Here is a 21530-nt window from a genome sequence, read left to right as displayed (position 1 = left end):
TCTCTCTCTCTCTCTCTCTCTCTCTCTTTTCCTCTCTCTCCCTTCTCTCTCCTTCTCTGTGTCTCTCTCTTCCTGTCTGGCATACTCTGCTCACTATAATAAACTTCTCCATATCATATATGTTGTGTGGTGCATATTGTATATTTTATATTTCATATTTCACAGGCCACTCATGCTCTGGCTGTCCTAGAATGCTGATTCAAAGCAGCAAATAGGGTAGTTCCAGCGCCCTGCCCTAAGATTTCTTAAGGGCCCATCAGCAGTTTCACTCTGTTCAAACAAAAGAGCAAACTGGGTATGCTGGTGCGTGTTTGTAATCACAGCACTCAAGAGGCAGAACCACAAGGATCACTGAAAGTTCAACACCAGCCTGGCCTATAGAGTGAAGCTTTGTCTCCAATATAAAATAGAGAAGAAGAAGAAGAAGAAGAAGAAGAAGAAGAAGAAGAAGAAGAAGAAGAAGAAGAAGAAGAAGAAGAAGAAGAAAAGGAAGGACAGGACAGGCAGTGGAGGGAAGGGAGAGATATCTGGGTAGCTAAGAGCACTTTCTGTGAAATCATGAAGACTGGAGTTCAGATCTCAGAGTTCCACCCATAAGTGAAACCCCAGCTTCAAAGAGTCAAATGATCAAAAGACTGTGAGAGCTTTTTTACTTCTAGCCTAAGGGCTTAGAGAGAGAACCTGCCTCAAAAGAATAGGCAGAGGGTGATAGAATACACCTGACGTCCTTTTCTGGCCTCCTTAGATGCAGCACACACATTCATATAGACACATACATCCCACACTCATACAGACACATATACCACACACACACACACACACACACACACACACACACACACACACACAAATGCATCATTTTTGTTATGGTTGAAAAGTATATATTTAGAATCAGCCAGCTAGACTCAGTCTAGATGATCCAATCTTGTTGGCAACATCCAGAGCATCATAATCATGAGCCAAGCGAACATACGCCTTCTTCTCTCCATCAGGCCTTTTCAGGGTGTTGACTTTGGCCACATAAGCACCATAGGGTTTCTTCATGGACTGTTTAACCTGGTGCTTGTTGGCCTTGACATCCACAATGAGCACATGCATGTTGTTGTCCTCTATCTTCTCCATGGCTGACTTTGATGATGACAGAATTTGATGATGACATAGTTAGTGGTCAAGCTTACTTCTCCTCAGTGCTCTTTCTTTCTTTCTTTCTTTCTTTCTTTCCTTTACATCCCAATCAGCCCCCTTCCTCCTCTCCTCCTAGCCCTACTTCCGCCTTCTTTACCCTCTTTCCCCTCCCCTACTCCTCAGAAAAGGGGATCCCCATCACCACCAATCCACACCAGCACATCAAGTTGCATCAGTACTGAGTGCATCTTCTTCCCCTGTGGCCTGGTGAGGCAGCCTCAGCAGGGGAAATAATCAAAAAGCAGGCAACAGATTCCATGTCAGAGATTCACATGAAGCCTGAGCTGCCAATCAGCTATTTCTGTGCAGGGGGCCTAGGTCAAGCCCATGCATGGTCCTTGGTTGGTGCTTCAGTCTCTGCAAGCCCCTCTGAGCCCTGGCTAGTTGGTTCTGTTGGCCTTGTGGAGCTCCTGTCCCCTCCAGGCGCACTCTTTCATGGGTATTTGGGCTGCCTCCAGAGCGACAGGATCTTGGACCATTGGAAAGTAGATGGCATGTGGATTTTCTTCTTTTTGTGCCTGTGGATGACTTTGAGCAGTGCCTTGTTAGTTTTCAAGGCCTTCACTTTGGCTTCAGTTTTGGAAGGGACAGGAGCATCTTTATTTGCTTTTGGTGCCATCTTGGTGAAAAGCCACAAATACATCTTAAAGAAAGAAAAAGAGTGAAGGTTGGAGCTGGGTGTGGTGGTGCATGCCTTTAATCCCAGCACTCAGGAGGCAGAAGCAGCTGGATTGCTGTGAGTTCCAGGCCAGCCTGGTCTACAAAGTGAGTCCAGGACAGCCAAGGCTATACAGAGAAACCCTGTCTCGAAAAACGAAAACAAAAAACAAACAAACAAACAAAAGAGTGAAGGTTGGCAAAGCCCAGGCCTTTGAACAAGACCTTGGCGTTCAGAGACTGTATGAAGGATCACATTTCCTCTAATACGACCACATTTCCTAATCCTTCCTAAACAGACCACCAACTGGGAACCAAACATTCAAATATATGAGCCATTCTTAGTCAAATCACTACTTGGGATCTCATGTAGCCTGGGCTGGTCTGCAACTCAACATGTAGCCAAGGATAACTTTGAACTTTTGACCCTCCTCCTTCTACCTTCAGACAGCATGCCCCACTCCCACCACACCTGGTTTATATGGTGCTGGGTATAGAAGTCAGTGCGTGTATGCTGGCCAGACACTCTACCAGCTGAGCTACATTCTAAACCTCTGGAGTTTAAGTTATTAAGGAAAACTGCAACTTGATTCTATCTTGAGCTTTCAAGTTCACTTACAAATCTTTTTTTCTGTTTATAGTAAGCAGGTTCCCAGAAACTGTTTCAAGGAGGCCTTGGAAGGAAATGTAGTTCCGTCTACAAATGTAATGAATTAAACACAGCTCTGACAATCCAGCTGGAGTTTTTCATGTCAGATGTTTTCAGGCAAGGAGCCTTGAGAGTTTCTTGGCATGCTTCTTGTGTTCTGGGGGTCAAGACATACTCCTTGTAACCCCAGGACTTTTCTGGATGTGTGGCCAACCTTGGAATAAATGTAAAAGCCTTCTGATATTTCTTTTTTCTTTTTCTTTTTTTGCCTTATTTGGCTGTTTTAAATAAAACATTCTTCTGTCTAGTAAATGAACCATTCATGCACAGTAAAACTTACCTTCTTCCAGATTCTTGGGTAGCGAGTGTGAGCCTCAGAGGATTTCAGTGGAAACTCACACATCTAAGTTAATTACTCAATTGCGTTTTAAATCAGAATAATTAGGTCTTCTCTGTAATAGGATAAACCATCTCAGTGTTACCGGTGAGCACATAATGAAAAAATAAGATCCTTTCGTTTAAACTCCTACACACCCAACTACACAGAGCTCTGAATTTTCCTAGAGTGAGGATGTGCACAAGCCACTAGGGAAGCCTTGTACCTGGGAACCAGGGTTGACTAGCTGCCTGAGGGGAAACTACATGATGAGGTGGCATGTTTCAGGCAGCTCAGAACAGTCTGGGTGTGTGTTGGTGGCCTGGGAAGCCTCTTTAGAGCTTGTTTGATGGTTGTGACTCTGGGGCTCCAAAGGAAAGCTTCTCCCAGTAGCTGGCTCCATCTCTGGCTGCTGCTGCTGAAGAGTAGGGTCCCTCGTTCCTTCATGAACCTGCCCTGCCCCATGAAATCTCACCACAGGAACTTGGGTTTGCTTTGGTCAACCCCCAGGACCTATACGAATTAGGTCACCACTCTACCACTGACTCATGTGCCCCAGCTTGAGTTTTTACCTACCTCTTAATTGTTCTATATTTTTGAAAGCAGGTCTTGCTCCAATGTCTCGGTTGGTTTGGAACTCATGAACTCAAGTGATCATCCTCTTTCAGTTCCTCATGTACCAGCTGGTCATAAGACCATCTCCACAGAGGGCTTTTGATGTGAGTGGAACCCTGCACTCTTAGGAACTTGCAACTCTTGCAGGTTTTTAGGGTCTGCTCTAAGGTTGCAGGGTGCCCTTTGCTATTGCCTGATGGAGTCAAAGAACTGGAAGACCCAGTAGAGAGTCAGAGAGCTCTATTGATAAGGAGGCATGGAAGACACAGACTGCACCTTCCAACCACCCTCCTTCCCTCTGACCTGAAAGGGCTCTTTCAGATGATTTTTCAAAGGAGGTTTTATGGGCTCCTAGACAGGTGGGCATGTCAGTTCTCTGGTGTTTTAAGGTATGGAGACACACATCTGTAAACCCAGCCCTTGGGAGGCAGAGGTAGGAGGCTCTTGAGTTTGAGGCTAGCCTGAGCTACATAGAGAGTTCTGGTCTAGCCTGAGCTAGAAAGGGGGGGGAGACACTTTCTCAAAAATAAATCAACATTCAACAATGAAAACGAGAAGAAAGAAAGGAGGGAGATGAGGAGGAGTATAGCATCGGGTAGTTTGGAACTGGGAAGTGTTCAGAAAGGAGAGCATTTGAATTCCCAGCTAACTTCAGTGTGAGGTGAATCTATGAACAGCTAATCCTTAAGCAATGGCAATTGACAGCAAGTAGAAACTTCTAGAATTGGGTCCGGGCTGGGTGTGGTGGTGGTAGTGGTGGTGGTATGGTCAGATTGCATTTTCTTCAGTTCAGTCAGAGGAACCAGAACGGAACCTAAACCTTTCAAGGCTTGGGTTTGTCCTCTGCTCAGCTCTCTGCAGGCCAGTGTCCAGCAGTGGTCTGCAATGGAGGGCTGCCCCTTTCAAGGAGTCTTCCTTGATGATCCCCTGTCCTGTTGTCATTGCCCAGGCTCCTGCAGCCAGCTCACTCTGCAACAGGCTCCTGAAGCACCAGAGTCCCTCATACTGAAGATGGCTCAGCCAGCACCGGCAAGTGGCCAAGTCCGTGACAACCTGTGGGCCCAGCACAGCTGAGTACACCCAGGCAGGCTTTCCCTGGCAGTCTCCTCTGTCGCCTTTCCACTGCAGGCAAGCCATATCTGTTTGGAAGGCGTGCTCCCAAGGCTCCTCATCATTTGCTCCCACGGTTTCCAGAGAGACCGGCGGCCCATGAAGCTGGCAGCCCTGCCAAGGCAGGGAGACAGAAGGCAGGGGACTTCCAGCCGGCCTGGTTTTTTCACTTAAGCAGCAGTAATGTGCTCGCTGAGCACTCACCGTGGGCTCAGAGTTTCCCATGTGTTTGCTCATTTCATCCTGACAGAAGAAGCCCTGGGAAGTGGGCTGACTAGTCCTTTCGTAGGAGGAGGAAGCCGAAGCACAGAGAGTGAGGTTAACTTTTGCAAGATCCCACAGCCAGTGAGCAGAACAGCATACTGAGGTTGATGCACAGGCCTCTAGGTGCTGTTTTCTTAACTCGCAGGCGGCGGCGGGGGGGGGGGGGGGGGGGGCTACATCCTTTCCCCCTCACCAGTTTGCAGCTCAGCCTTCTGCAGTTGTGCAGTAGCAATCCAGGCTCTAAGTGGAATTGAAAACCTTCAAGCTCCAGGCTCATTCTCATTTATTCTGCCAAGCTTTTCTCCTAATTGAAAAGGATAAAAAAAGAAATAGAACTGATGCTGCCACCTTATAAACAAGGACTTAACATCTCATGAGTACCAGGAACTCAGAATCTTCTCTCCAGGGCCTTGTCTGCCAGCATTCTCCCTGTGGCAGGCCCAGCAGGTGACATGCCTCTCCAACCGTGGGCCGTGGGGGCAAGAGATCGGACAAGGCCATGGATCTGGAGCCCTTGACAGCCCAGCCTCAAGGGTGGGCTTGGGTCTGGCCCCCACGGACTTCCAGGCTGATGAGGTGACTGGAAGCAGAGATGAGCTCACATCTGTATGGTCTCCTCAGCAGCACAGCCTTGTGCCTGGGACTCTGTAGGGAGAAGGGTCTGGGTGGGCCTCACCAAACTACCAGAGGACTCTCATCAGAGGCAGTGAGCTCTTCCGAGTTCTCCCTTCCCTAGAATGATTCTCTTCTGTGAGGAGCCTTGTTGGAGAAAGTGGTCAGGGCTATGGGGTCGGGGACAGGGAAGAAGGGCATTTGAGCAGCAGGCTAAGCCACATCTGGACAGCTCTGCATGGAGCTCTGAGGAGATTTGAGGTGACTGTCACAGGCTGTACTAGCAAAGAGCTTAACTCAGTCACCAGGTACCACGGATTGAAGGTGTGTGTGTGTGTGTGTGTGTGTGTGTGTGTGTGTGTGTGTGTGTGATTGAATGGATCTGGAGCCAGAGGTGGGAGCTGCAGGGTGTGGAGTCTCCCTCTGGAAATATCTTGAGCTCCTACACTTTGCATTTGGCATTTGATAATCCCAAGTTGTGTCTTTTCTTTCTTCGCCTCCTACTTCATCTTCCAACCTAGCACGGCACAACACTACACCTCCACATACTCACACACACAGACACAACGCCCACATGTACCATGAACACCAAGACAACTGCATGCTTTCAGACCACATCAGCCTCAAGGCAAGTGACACTGTGCCTCTCCCTACCCCCCCCCCCCCCCGAGCACACAACAGGCTTGCACACACAGACACAGAACTTACATCTTCTGTGCTTGCATATGCACAGACCCCCAAGCATCACTTGTAAACACGTGCTTACAGTCATGCAGGCATCCCACCACTTCAAGAACCTGGTCATCAAGCCTCTTATCTCTCTTCTTGTCCAGAAGGGTCTGTTTCTTCCCATCTCTTGTTCTTTACAATCAGTGATGTGCTTGCTTTTGTATATGCCTGTAAATTTTCTTTCTTTCTTTCTTTCTTTCTTTTTTTTTTTTTTTTAACAAGGTCTCATGTAGCCCAAGCTGAGGGAGGAGACAAGCTGAAAAGAAATGGAGGTGGTTGGGGGAAACTGAGGCTCAGAAATACAACTCACTATCTGTGACCTCTGCTGGGGTTTTCTCTGAATAAGGCCAGGTTGGGGGAAACTGAGGCTCAGAAATAAAAGTCACTGTTGTGACCTCTGATGGGGTGTTCTGTGAATAGGGCCAGGGTGCTGCCTCCTAACTGGGAAGGTGGGAGGCCTATGGTGAGTGAGTGAGAGAGAGTGTCATGGCACCACAGCTGTACTTTGAAGTCTAGCTTGTTAGGGCTTCTGTTTTGCAGCCAAGCCAAAGGGCTTGAGCTTTTGAGGCTAAGCCAACCCACCCTGGCCTACCTCCCACCCTGCAGCTGCTTGCCAGGCCTCCCCTGCCTAATCCTGGCCTTTGCCTGGATACCCCAGACCAAGACCCCATCCTAGCTCTTAGAGACTACAGGAACATGGGTCTGCAGGCCTGTGTGGATTGGACTACTTTCTTGTCCAATCTACACCTCATTTTCTTTCCCTGAGAAATGGAGTGGAGGATGGACAGACCTGCTCAGTGGTACTGCTTGACCAACACCCTGCTTTATGAAGGACCTGCCCCTCTCCATCACACCCCAGTTTGTCTCAGACCCCACAGTCTCCTGCTGTCTGTCTCCAGCTACTTTATATGGCATCAGTAGCATGTAAGTCTAAGAGCCTGGACTAACTAGCTGGGTCCAAAGCTTCTTTTAAGTCTCTCATCATGGCTCTGTGGCTGGGTATAGTGGGGCAGGCCAGGATGGCATCAGATCTAGCACATGGACACCACTCACCCGGGGCCTCATTTCCCAGCTGGCTTCCTTTCCTCAGTCGTTGGCCCAGCCTGTCATTCAACTATGTCAACGATACTCTCTGAAGGCACTGGGGTGGCTACCCACCTATGGCTGGGCTTTCTCTCACATTCAAGGACAGCCCACAGGCCAGGACCGGAGCAAGGACAACAGCCCTGATCTGTTCACTGTTCACCTTAGAGCCCAGAAAGGAGCTCAAGGGGGCTAGTAGAGGCTTCTTGTAGAAATAAACAGCAAGCAGGTGTGCTAAGCCCCACTCTTTCTCACCTGAACCCACAGCCTACACTTACAATCAGGAGGAGGGGGTCTGAGTAAATGCAGCCTCACAAGGACTTCAACTCCAGAAGTCCCAGCCCACAAGTACTGCAGAAAGCCTGCAAATACTCATATGTGTGTGTGCTCACACACATGTGTACACACACATGCTCATGCACAAACACACACTCATACACACATATGTTTACACACATGCTCATGCACAAACACACACTCACTTATACATACATATGTTTACACACACACAAACACACAGCATATCCACACACATGTACACACATGTGTCTATGTGCACATATCATATTTTGATGGAGGTCCCGAGAAGCAGGATCTCAGGACTTCAGCCTTCCCAAGACCCTGGCCCCTCTGCCCTGTGGCTCTGGGGCCACCTCCCTCCCTATGGGGTACATGTCTCTATTTCCCTCATGTTACCAAGAGGAGTGAGCTATCTGTTTGCTTCTCTGACTCCCTTTGCTTTTCTCTCCCCCATCTTCCATGCCCCATCCCTCTCTTCTGCTCCGATCTCTGTCTACTTTCTCTGCACTCTGTCTTTGTCTCAAGCCACTATGGGCAGTGGTGTGTGTGTGTTGAGGGTGGTGTGTGCCTCAGCCAAAGAAGAAATGTTCTTTGTGGCTGTAGAAAATGGGCCAATTAAATCCATAAGACTGCTCAAGCAACTCAACAAGAAGAAAGTAAAAGTAGCTGCAGGGGAGGCTCCCAGGGGAGAGGAAAAGGCAGGAAGACCAATAGTCCCAGAGTGCAGAGGTCAAAGCTGCAGGCTTCCTGGCCAAGTGGCTGCTAGGCCCAGACTTCTTGGTTGGACTCTGTTAGCCACTTGGCAGGTTGTACCTGCTTTTTCCTCTATCCCACTGGATCCAGCCTCATGGAGCAGACCTGCCAGGAGTCCTGGAAGTCTTGAACTCCCAGGGAGCTGCCAAGTACACAGGAGTTTCCCTACTGTAGAGTGTAGGTAGGGTAAGGGCAACCCCCTCCACTAAGGCCAGCTGTCATCCATCCTTTGATCTCACATGAGCTGAGGACACAAAGGTGGCATCATGGTGAGCTGTGCAGATACCACTCTGGTGAGATAGGCGGTGCAGACAGCATGCTGGTGAACTCTCACACACTCCTGTTCCTGCCGAACTCACAGCCCTGAGTGATCTACAGAACAGGAGACAAGAACAGCCTGAGTCATTTAGGGAGGGCTCTTAACACAGATTGGGTGTGCTGGCTAGTTTTATGTCAATTTGACACAAGCCATTTTAAGTGAGGGAACCTGAATTGAGAAAATGCTCCCACTAGACTGATCTGTAGGCAAGAGATTGTGGTGCATTTTCTTGATTGATAATTGATGTGAGGGGGCCCAGCTCACTGTGGGTGGTGCCATCCCTGGACTGGTTGGTAGTCCTGGATGTTATGATAAAATAGGTTGAGCAAGCTATGAGGAGCGAGCTGATAAACCACATCCCTCCATGGCCTCTGCATCAGCTCCCGCTATCAGGGTCCAGTCATGACTTCCTGGATGATGGGCTGTAAGCTTTAAAATAAAAGTAAACTCTCTCCTTCCCAAGTTGCTTCTGATCATGGCATTTTATCACAGCAACAGAAACTGCAAGTATGACACGAGGGATCCAGAAAATGTCACTAGGAACTACAATCCATTCTCAATATGAAGTCTTTAGGGTGAGCATGCTTAGAGTAGGGCAGAACAAAACCCAGGACCATTTAAAGACTTAGAAAACCTGCACCCCTGAGACTTTGAGGAGGATCCAAAGAGGAAGGGCCTCACAATGTGCTTTTTTTCTGGTGATTCCTTTGCTCTCTGCAGAGGAGGGAGGTTGAGGCTGGGGCAGGAGAGCAGGCTGAGTGAAGCTGCAGACTTCCAGGGAAGAGGACACAGGCCCAAGGTAGAAGCAGCTGTGGCAGCAGAAGGGACCCTGTCTGTGTATGGAGATTATCTGAGGTAGGGGACCCAGTCTGTGCAACCAGACCCTTCCTCAGATCAAACCCCTGAAGTGACACTACAGTGATGGCAGCCTTGTTGACCTCTGATAACAGACATCCCTCTTTCTCCCCCAGTACCCCATTGTAGGCTGGATCCCTTCTGAATGACTAAATACTGTCCCAGCACCCTGGCCTTACTCACCCTCTCCATCTTCTCCTGCCTGTTTCTGCCCTGCAGCTGGACTCCCCTAGACTCACACTAGCCTGTGTTTTCTTCTTCTTTGATGGATTTCTAGAAATTCTTTCGAGAATGTTCTTTCTTTGTGCTACATATCCAACCCCTCCCATCCCTCAAGTTCAAATGACCCTTCCTCCCTGCAGTCTTCCTTCTTCCTCAGGGAACCAGAGCTTACTGTCAGAGCCTCTCTTCTGAAATTCCTATGTATCTTCTGGATTGTTCTTTATGCCAGTCCCAGAGTCCCTGTATAAGCAAGTATTGTCTGTAAAGCAAAAGTCCTCCAGACATGTCTGGGCCTGAAAGACGACCACGAGAAGATGCCATGGAGGACCAGTGTTGGGGGAGGGGGGTGAGAGGAGACACTATAGGCTGAAGCTTGAAAGGAGGCTCAAAATGCCTCAGCTCCTGTCAATGACTCATCCCCACCCTCCGCTCCACTCCCTGCCTCAGTGCCCACACATGGCTCTGACTTGGAGATTGATCTATCCCTTCACATCAAATCTGACATTCACACCAGAAATCCTGCCTTCCTTCTTGCTTCCTAAAGCCTGACTAACTGCAAGTTCAATCTCACCGTTTCCTCCATGCCGAAGAGCTGGATGGACAGATACATGTGTGCATGATGTTTGCAGGATGAGTGGATGGATGGGTGGATGGGGAGATGTGTGGATGAGTAGGTAGATTGGTAGATGTGTGGGAGGATGGAGAGAAAAAATATATTGATGAATGGGGTAGGCAGATGATTGAGGGTGGGCAGGTGGGTGGATGAATGTCTGGATATGTGGGTGAATGGGTAGATAGACGGATGGAGAAATAGATGGGTTGATGTATAGATGAATAGGTGGATTGGTGGGTGGGTGGATGGATGGGTGGATGTGTAGATGTGTAGGTGAGTGGGAGGGTAGCTGGATGAGAGGGCTGAGTGAATTGGTGGGTAGGTGGATCAATGGATGGATAGATAAATGGGTGAGTGGATAGATGAATAGACAGGTAGATAAGTAGGTGGGTAGATAAAGGACTAGATGGATGACTGGATAGATGATAGATGGATGGATAGATGGATGGATAGGTGGATGGGTGGGTGGATGAGTGGGTAGATGGGTGGGTGGACATGAGAGAATAGATTGATGGACAGGTGGATGGATGAGTAAATGTGTAGATAGGGGAATAGACGACTGGCTGAGTGGATGGTTGGATGTATAGATGGGTGAGTAGATGGACAGATGGATGGATGAGTGAGTGGAAGGATGGAGGAATAAAGGTGAAGATGGATAGGATGATAGATGGACAGATAGACAAGTACATGAATGAATAGATAAGTGTAAGTGTACGGACAGAGTGATTGACCATGATAACGACTAAGAGGAACACATGCTAGAGTGGCAGTGACAGACCAGGAATGACAGACTGTGAATGCTCTGCCACCAGACCTATCATATTGCAGTCATATTCTGCCCGTGTGTTCTTTTGCTCCCACAGCACAAGCTGAGCACTTAGCACCCTTCTGACCTATGTTGAACACAGGGACCCAGAATCAAGCAAGCACACAATCTCAGCCTCTCTGAGCAGACAGCGCCAGAAGAAGACTGTTAGAAGCAGGGTCCCAACGGCCATCCATGGCCCAAGGACAGACAAAAATGATGAGAAGCTCCTAAGCAAGAAGGAACCTGGCTCCTCTTTCAGGAGCACAAGGGACAGCTTTCTGGGGAAAGCCACATCACAATGCAGGTCATAGAGAAGCAGAACATTAGGGTCAGGAGGGGAAACAAATGATAGCTTTCAGGTGGGAAACAAGAGCCACTGATGGGCCTGAAGCTCCCAGAACAAATGTAGGCGGGCTGGGCAGGAGGCAGGAGGCAGGAGGCAGGAGGCAGGAGGCAGGAGGCAGGAGGCAGGAGGCAGGAGGCTGACACTGGAAGACTACGGCTTCTGCTTCTTCCAAGGTCCAGGCTTGGTTTCAGGGCCAACGGCCCATTGAGAGCCTTGAGCAGGGAGACAGCTGGTTGTAATCTCCAGGGATCTTTTAACTGAGTAACAGCTGTGTAGATTTCTTCTGGGAATACAAAAAGATGTTTTTTTTGCTGACATCTTGTAAACAATGTCATGCTAAATCCCTATGTCACCACAGACATTAAAAGGCAAAACAGGAGGGGTGTGTGTGTGTGTCTTGAGCCACTGTTCTTGGTGGCAGCAAAACTAAGAAAGCAGCCTGCATGGTAACCTCTTACGCAACCCTGCATGTTCACGATGGCCAAGCGGAGATGCGTCTTTTTCCAAGTCATCTACAAGTTACTCCAGTTTTATTTAGAAACCCAAAGGTTACAGGGCCAGAAATCAAAAGTCACGACTGTCAAACTATTGCCAAACTTCATTGAGGATAAGTAAGCAGAGTATTGGAACGTGATCTCCTGGGTAACTAACCCATTCTCAAGGAAAGCTCTCTAGTGCTCACTGGGGTTGCTGTGAGCTGATGGAGGATGGACGGTTCACACGCTGAATAAATGACCCTGGCAAGCTACAGCTCAGGAGTCAAGGTTGCATTTTTCTGATGTAGCAATAAAAGGAAACAGAGAGATGGAATCTCCCTGTGAAAGGATGAGGGTGTGTCCCCAAGTCTGTGCCATGCTGCTGCTCTGAGGGTGACCTGGACAACAACAGGTATCCACACTGTGGGTGCATCTCTGACTGCAAGGCTTGGAAAAGCCTGGCTTGGGAGGTGGGGCTTCCTCCCGAAGAATGTGGGCCAAGAGAGCAAGAGAGAGTGTTCCTGCCAAGCATGGTGACCCACGCCTTTCATTCCAGTGCTTGAGAGGGAGAAGCAAGAAGACCTCTGAGTTTGAGGCCAGCCTGGTCTACATGGTGAGTTTCAGACCAGCCAGGGCTACACAGTGAGGCCATGTCTCAAACAAAACAACAAAAGATTGGAATGCCACAGCTGTCCAGCCCATTCTGGGAATGCTGCCCTCCCACGCACTTTCCTCTGTTTCTTTTCACAGTTCAACATGCACAGGGTGAGGGGGACCCCAGGCTGTTGGGAATCTGCCCTTCCCAATCTTAACTTGCCAGCCTGCCCTCTTGCAGCTGTTGTCTCAGGATGCTGGGAGCCTCAAGGCAACTATGTGTTTTTTTTTTGTTTGTTTGTTTTGTTTTTTTTTAACCAGCCATTTAAGGAGATTGTGTCTCTAAACAAACACTCTAAGCCACCACCTTTGTCTCTAGAGCTAGGCCAGAGGCACCCAAAAGGAGAGGTGGCAAGGTGTCTATCCAGACCATGGACTCTCCAAAGCCTTATACCCAGTCCTCAAGTCCCACCCAGGCCATCAGGCCTCAGGCTGTTCCTTGGCTGTCTGCCATGTGGTGCCAGGAAGAAGGTCAGAGTGCCTCCTTGACTGGTCAGCAGGAATGTGGCTTCTATTTTCCTTCTTGGGCTTCATTTTGTTATTTTTACTTTTTTGTTTTAGAAAAGGAACATACCAAAAAAAATGTGCCGACACAGGCACATATTAAAGAATATGTTGATTCCTGAAATAACAAATGAAGGGCTGCACCCCTCCCCTCAGCATGAGAAACATTACAAGCACTTCCCAAATCCCCTGTGACATGTCCCAGTCAACCACTCAGATGAGTGTCCAGTAATGGGAACAGACGGTAGCTCCAAGGACCCAGGCATGCCACTCCTGTGGGAAGAGAAGCCTGGCTGCACCAGTGTATGGCTGCCACGCTGGAGTTCCCAGTAAGGTCTTGTGAACACAGAAGATAGCGAAGATTTTTCCTGGTTGGGGGTGGGAGACCCAAGAAGCCTGCCCTCTGCTATCTGGAGTGGGTGCTCCAGTTTGGTCTAGCAGTGAGGAGGGTAAAGAAGGCCCGAGCTGTGGCAATGAGGAGCAGCGCCTGCTGGGAAAGTGAGTGGAGATGGGACACTCAATCAGGGGTTGAGGGCTGCAAAGTGATGGAATCTCTGTCTCAGTTGGAGGCTGTTTGTCAGCTGGTCTCAGTGTTAATGGTGTTTTTTACAGCTTGCCTGTGATATCTATGTCAGCTGTGTCTACACCACAGGACAGTATGTTGGGAACCACCACCACCACCACCACCACCACCACCACCCCATCCCCAAGCTGTGTCCCGACTACATCTCTGCCATCTCCATCTGCCCGACATCACACATGTCCATGTCCCCACACCTCCGCAGCCTTGTGGGAGGTCACGTGTGCTCTGGGTGCTCTGCTGTGGGCGAGTGTCTGTGGGTGCAGGGCTGTGGTTGGGGAGCAACAGGAGGCTATTTAAAGAGTGGAGGCCTAGCAGCCCAAGAGCTGAGAAGCTGCAGAGCTGGGCTTCAGGCGGGAGCATTCTGAGAACTGCCTGCTAGGGCCTGCAGGAAGTCCCAGCCTGGGCCATTCAGCAGGTGAGGTACCCAGAGACCAAAGTATCCAGGAGCTCAGAGCCAGAGTAGGCCTCTGGCTGTCCTCCTGACCATCTCTCCCAGCCAGTTCCAGGCAGTTCTGCCTCTCCAGGCCTCCCCTTCCCCAAATGGCAATAAACACTAGGTAACTCTGGATTGGGGAGAACACCCGGTGCATATAAAGGCAGATGATTGTGTGCAGATGAAGCTTGGTAAGCCTCTGACCCTTACCCCCATCTGGGGAATGCTGAAGTCACAAGGTAGCAGCATTTTGGTCTTGTAGTGGCAGGTGGAAGGTGCTGACCACCCCAAAAGCATGCCATGGCCTCACCTGACCTCTAATGCTGGACATGAAGTTGGAGAGGCCAACACCCAAGTGACCTGCCCAGGCTGTCCCCACTATCCTCGGACTCAGTAGGGTTTCCACAGAGTATGATCTGGGCCATGGGGAGGGGGGACAAGAGTGTGTGTGTATGTTGCAGCGGCGGCAGGGGGCGGCGGGGAGCAGAGAGAGGAGTGAGCTGTTCAGAAAAGAAAGAGAAGAGGTGAATTGTTCAGGAAAGGCGGGGGAAGGGCATCATATCAGCTTGCCACTCCTTCCACCAGGAGCAATGGGAAGCCATCCAGAGCTAGGTCATTAGCCCCTGCCCCAGAAGGAGGTAGCAGTGATGTGCTCCCAACCCAGGGCTCAGCATCAGCTGCCACCCTCCAGGTCTACCTCCTCCCTCTGTTTCCTCTAGTCTTCAAAACTTTCAGGTCCTCTCCCCAGGGGCACCCCACATTGAATCTTTCTACTCCCTGCCATTTGCTGATCATACTGAGGGCAGACAGAGGAACCAGACAGTTAAAAGACAGATGGATTTTAGCCCAGACTTTATCTCCATCATGGGCATGGCCACATGTCCCTCATGGCCTCTTCTCTCCTTCCTGGTGTAACTCCTGATTTGGGGTGAAATACATGGCTTCTCATATTCAAAACTACATATCCCAGCCTCCTTTGCAGTTAAGTACAACCAAGTGACTAAATTCGGCCAACATACTATATCTACAACTATGGGAGCATGTCTCTTCCCAAAGGACAGGCTTAATGACTATATCTAGGGAAGCCACCTTGGACCATGAGGTTGATGACAAGCAAATTAGAAGGAACTGGGGTCCCTGGTATTTGTGATAGTGTCTCACTACCCCAGGACTTGTCTGTCTCTGTTTACTGGAGAGAGAAAAATAGCTTGCTTATGACACCATCTTCTGTGCTTTCCATCACTTGGATATATTTATGATCTTAAATTGCAGCATTTTGGTCTTGTAGTATAATTTTGTACTTGTCATTTGAACAGTGAACAGTTCTCACTTCCAGGCACCTCTGAGGACTCTGCCTGTTCAGATGTTTTAATGTTGGTGGACTCTAAGCTGACTTCACAGATGAACAAGGTAATGGAAAGGCCTTAAGTAAATGCACCGCACAGGGTCCCAGAAGGCTCAGCTTGAGGGGGCCTACTGCCCTCTGCCATGCATGCAGCTCCCTCCTTACTCCAGCCTCTCTGGCATCCCTCCCAGGGCATCAGGCTCCTGACCAGCACAGGACTTTCACACCTACTTTCCCAAGGCTAGAATGCTCTTCCCTAAGTATCCCTATGCCTCTGTTCATGATCAACTCCTCAGGAAGGTCCACCTTGTAGTCTAGGTTGGCCTCAAACTCACTTGTTAGGTGAGGATGACATTGAACTTCAGACCCTTTTGCCTCCACCAACAAAGTTCTGGGGTTATAGACGTGTGCCACTATGCTCAGGCTTTACAGGTGCCAGGTAAGTACCCTACCAAGCAAGATACATACCAACCCTGGAAGTTTGCTTTTTTTTGTTATATACTACTTGCTGATAGCCAAATCTCCCCATGCCTGTTCATTGCTTCTGTTTTTGTCCCTGACTAATTCCTGTAAAATAAGACGGGGTACAATGACTTTTCACCTTGCCTTAAGAACATCATGCACACCAAGTCCATGGGTAAAGAGTTGGTGAGTAGATACAGGTGGATTGGGCAGGCTGGGCAAGCACAGGATCTGATTATGCCAGTGGAAACACTGAAGAAGACCCACCCCCAGCTCCCTTCTTGTCCTCAGACCTTGGTCCTGCCAGTTCTAGAGTCAAGATGCAGAGTTCTGAGGTCACAGATCACATCACCCCTGAGCCCAGAGCTCTGAGCAGTGGGCTGAGACCTGAATTCAAGGGCCCTGGATGCCTTTCAAGAAAATGGAAAGATTGTGCCCTCCATCCTGTGGGCAGCCTCGTGTTCCAACAACATCAGTTATCTTGAACCAGCTGTATCTCCTTGACTCTAAGCCTCTATCTCAATCCATGCACTGTCTATGTGACAGGAGACAAGTCCCTTCTCCTGGATGGCCTCATTTTCCTTCATGTCTGAACACCTTCAACCTTTGATTTTGACAAGGAAAATGGGTGGTTCTTTTGTTGTGACGCAGGCAGACGCTCCAACAGTAGTGTGGACTTTATCTTTAATTCCACTTACCAGATAATAAAACTGAGGTTGCGATAAGGGAAAAAAATCACATAGGTAACACAGGCGTGGTGGAACTTGAATTCAGACAAGAGCTTGAGCCAGTTAACTCCCATGAATGAAGAAGGCCGCAGTTTCTCTCCTCTCCATCCATAGTCAGCCTGAGATGGGGCCATGAGGAGGTTTCCGGTGCTGCTTGCAGGGAGTGTGGAGAGGACCGGCAGGCAGCTGGAGCCATGGCCTGTGATATGTTCTCTTCCATCCACAGCTCTGGGGGATGCCTGCTGAGGTGGAGGGGTAGGGGATGACAGGACAGTTGTCCAAGGGATTGGTCAGCCAGGGGGAAAAGCTGTGCAGCGAGTGTCACATCACTGGCACAGAGCCAGGAAGATGTCAGAACAAAATGTGCTGGCTGAGGCTGGAGATGAAAATTCATTCCTGGCTGCCCCAGCGGCCAGCTCAGGCAGAGGGATTAGTCACCGAGAGCGTTCTTCAGCACCGCGGACAGCGCCCGCCTCGCTTCCCAGTGCTTCAAGGCTCCAGGCTCAGGCACCTCAGCAAATACAAGGCATGGCCCGGCTCCGCTCCCCAGACTCAGCCTCTGGTTCAGCAAGGAAAACTATCATGTTAGGAGGGTTCACTCGGTGGAAAAGCTGTCCTAGCCAGCGTTGAACTTGATACCCATTCCCACCCAGGGGTGAAATTGAGAGGCCACTTGTGTGTCTTTCTCCCACAAAACATCGCAGAAGGATGGTTTTGCAAAGCTCTGGTTAATGTTGGAGCCTGGAAAGCAAAGGCTGACAAATAGCTTGTACTTGCTGCTTAGCCGACTCCAGGCACTGGAAGCTTGGTCCCGAACAGGTTGATGATAGCTACTCCTTTGAGCCTGTCTCATTTTCTTCACAAAGGACGGTGACCTGTCCAAGGTTCTGAATCCAGGAAGAGGCGTACCATGGACTGTGTCTTGCAGCTGGATCCAGGAATTCCTGGCTGTGACCACCGCCAGGATGATGAGGTCAGAGGGCATTCCTGGGGCCCAGCTCATAAGCGCCTCTGTGGAGGTGAAAAGCAAGAAAGTGGTAAAGAGTAGAGAGAATAACTGAAGCCCAAGGAACTTGGTACCCCATGGTAGGTGTAGGATAGGGTGACAGGAAGGGTGTAAGGACAAAGTTGGCAAAGGCAAGGCCAAAAGGTGATCCCTTGGGGTGTTGCATAAAGCTAGGGATTTTGATCTTGAATCTACCACTCTATGGGGGAGCACTGAAGTCTGTGGCTGGGGCCATGTGTTGAGAGGAGGATGACTGAGCTGGGGAAGGGATCATGGTGGGTGGTGTGTCCAGCACGGGCCCAGTAAAGGAGTGCCTGTGATAGGCTGATATGGTTTTGTGTAAAGGATGACCATAGCACTCTAGAAGCTGATGCCCCAGGTTTGGGGGTTCCTGCTTTGTCCCGGTCTCACAACAGAGAGCTAAAGTGAGAACCCAGGCTGCATGCAGAGGTGCTCCCACGGTTCTCAGTTCCACTGCTCTCACTTGACATACAGATCCTACAGGACAGTCTCAGCACCAAGCCTTGGCAGGCAAAGGCAGCAGCTGCGCAGTGGGGTATATTTGCCAATGGGAGCAGCGAGGAGCTGACACTGAGAGGCCAAAACCTTCTTTAAAAACAAAAACCCAATGAAATGGCATCAGTTGTCAGACCTTCAAAGTATCAACACAGCTTTCAGAGTTACCATACTTATTAGAGTAAGGGAATTTGTCATCTTTAAAAGTTATTTCTATCCACGGTGGCACACACCCATAATCCCAGCACTCAGTGAGTTAAAGGCCAGCTGGTCTACAAAGCAATTCCAGGACAGTCAGTGTTACACAGAGAAATTCTGTCTTGTAAAAAGAAAAACAAAAGACCAAAAATTTTTATTTCTATCCAAAGTGCAAATGAATGGGATGGGGCAGTGGCTCAGTGAGTAAAGCACTGGCCTCACAAGCACAAGGACCTGAGTTTGGGTCACCAGAACCTATATAAAAAGCCAGCTATGGCAGCGTGTGCCTGTAGCCACAGCAATGAGATCACTGAAAGCCTGTGATCCAGTGAGCTTGTCCTATGTGGCAAAGCTCCAGGCCAATAAAAGACCCTGTCTCAAAAAAAAAAAAAAAAAAAAAGTGTTGAGGACCAACACCCCAGGTTGTGTTCTGATCTCTCTACCTGTGTGCTATGCTAGGCACACACACACACACACACACACACACACACACACACACACACACACACACACGCCTGCATACCAGAACTTGCATGTATGTGCGCGCATGTCACTGCTGCCACCACCATCACCACTGCATCACCAGCAGCAACAGCAGCAGCAGCAGCAGCAGCAGCAGCAGCAGCAACAACAATAAATTCCACATGAAGCTTGAGTCAGCAATTAAGAACTAGCCATCAGCTGCCCAGATCTGCTGATGGTCCTTGAGATTCAAATTGGCTGAGTGGACCCAACATGCCTACTCTATAGGTGAAAGTTAGATAGAACTTCCTGACAAGTAGGGGCACAGGCAGAAACTTGTAAGCCTTCAGACCCCGGATCTCCTATGGGGCCTTCTGGAACTAGAGGCTGGGCCAGAGGTTGGGATGAGAGTCACTCCGATTCTTCTGGATGTGAATTGTAGTTCCAGGGGTCTCTTCTTATCCTAGCTCTTCACTGGGAATGATGGTGGCAGCTGCAAGCTAATATAGCTAAGAGAATCCCCAGCCGGTCTCACTGTACTTTTCATGAGCTGACTTGGGGTGAAGCACTATAACAGGGGTGAGGTGGTGGTGGGTCTATCTGGCCACTCTTGGGAGCCTCATTGTCTGCCAAGCAAGATTCCTTTCTCTGAGTCAGGCCACCGTCTATGGCCCATGCCACTGGTCCATTAGGTCCTATCAGTCTGTTCCACACACAGGGACACAGCCTTATGTTGGGAGCCTTGGCAGATGCCCAAAGTGCAAAGTGGGCTCTGTCCATAGGAAGCTGGCACCTGACCCAGAGGACAGTCTAGGAAATTCAGCCTGAGCTCAGAAAGTCAGGGAAGGTTTCCTGGTGGCACTGTGTTCCTGAGGCTAACAAGAAGATGACTCTACAGAGTGTGATGGGGTTAACTTCTAACACAGGTCTCTAGTCCCCAGCTCAGTGTCCATCAATGTCTGAGTCACAGCCCATGTATTTATCCTCATTTCCTATCTAGACTGATCTTGGGACAGGGGAACCAGCCGTGTCCGCTGGACCAGACTCAGATTGACTACCCCTCTGCTATCCCCTGCCTGCCACCAAAGCCCAGAAGCCAGGTCCAATGTGGACGCCAGGATTTGTATTCCACACTTAGCCCTTTGGCACCATCTGGTGGTTGGTTCATAAAATGACAACTGGCCTATAAAGGGAACTATCCAAAGAGGAGTTAGAGAGTGAGGGATGCACAGAGGAAGACAAAAAACTGTTTGGTTTGATTCTGTGGATTTCTTTATGCTCTAAGAGAGGTAGAGTGACTGAGTCTCGGCCCTGAGCAGCCATGGGACTGTGTGATCACCACCATTTTTTCTGCTTAACAGTGGATAAATAGCCCCAATCAAGCATCAGCTCTAAGAGAAGATGAGGACAGTTATATCCATATCAACCATGTAGGGACCTTTCATCCTCTCAGTATCTTCAGGACAGAACAATGGGACAATTACTTTCAAAGCATATACATTGTGTCAGAGTTTTTAAATTTTTGTTTTGTTTAGGGGCGTGTGTGTGTGTGTGTGTGTGTGTGTGTGTGTGAGAGAGAGAGAGAGAGAGAGAGAGAGAGAGAGAGAGAGAGAGAGAGAGAGAGAGAGAGAGAGAGAGAGAGAGAGAGAGAGAGATCTCATGTGGCCCAGAATTTCCTGGGTAGTGGAGGAAGACACTGAACTCCTCATCCTTGCTTCCAAAAAAGGTGCTTGGATTACATCATGTGCCATCATGCCCAGACGGGTGTGTTGAGACAGAGTCTCAATCTGTAGTCCAGGATTTTCTGGAACTCACTCTGTACCCCAGGTTGGCTTTCAACCAGCATGAATGCAGACTGTCATGTAGACCAACTTGGCTTTGAACTTCTGATCTTCCTGCCTCTACCTCCCATGTGCTGGGACTCTAGCCATTTGATACAAAATCAACATAGGATTTTGAGACAGAATTTTGCTCTGTAGCCCAGGCTAGGCTTGAACCCTCAGCACTCCTCCTGCCTCTACACCCTGAGTGCTGGGATTGTAGGAGTGCCACAATCCCAGATCATATTAGGTATTATAAATAACCCAGGAATCATTAAAGATCGACAAAAGGATTTTCTAGAGAGAACTGAGCATGTCCAGACTTTGGTATACCAGAATACCTATAGGCCCCTCTCTCCTGTCACTTACTGAGGATTATAGACAACTCAAAAGGTAGCCCATTTCCATGCATTATAACAGGGCTCGTAGGTGTGAGATCTACAAGGAATTGTTTTTAGCTCAGAATATGATATAAAACCACGACAGAGAGACAGCCATGGTTACCCTAAGGTTGTCCTGCATTTTCAAATATATCCACAGATCTGGTAGGCTGGCTGGCTTTTACAGAAGAGGCACCAGGTCTCAGTGAGAGCTTACTCCTCTTGTCTTTTCCAGAACCAAGAATTTTCCACCTGGGCCTTGCCTTCTTGGCCCTGGGCTCAGCCCAGTCCAAAGCAGCAGGGCACAGGAGCTAAGTATGAGGGAGGGAAGAAGCTGGGCTTAGAATCAGGCTTGTCTGTGTGACCTGGGGCAAGTGGTTCTCATGTGTGCATCAGTCACACAGGGCAATGTCTGTGTCCCTTCTGCCACTCAGGGTTTCCATGGAGATGAGCAAGATGTGAAAAGT

General features: G+C 49.2%; 1 pseudogene; it reads right to left on the bottom strand.

The window, feature by feature from the left end:
* Positions 1 to 891: 891 nt before the first annotated feature.
* LOC127188395 (60S ribosomal protein L23a-like) lies at positions 892 to 1804 on the bottom strand (annotated as a pseudogene).
* Positions 1805 to 21530: the final 19726 nt, after the last annotated feature.

The sequence above is a fragment of the Acomys russatus genome, chromosome 4 (genome assembly GCF_903995435.1).
Source record: "Acomys russatus chromosome 4, mAcoRus1.1, whole genome shotgun sequence".
Lineage (NCBI taxonomy): Eukaryota > Metazoa > Chordata > Mammalia > Rodentia > Muridae > Acomys > Acomys russatus.
This window is presented reverse-complemented; position numbering and strand designations above follow the sequence as displayed.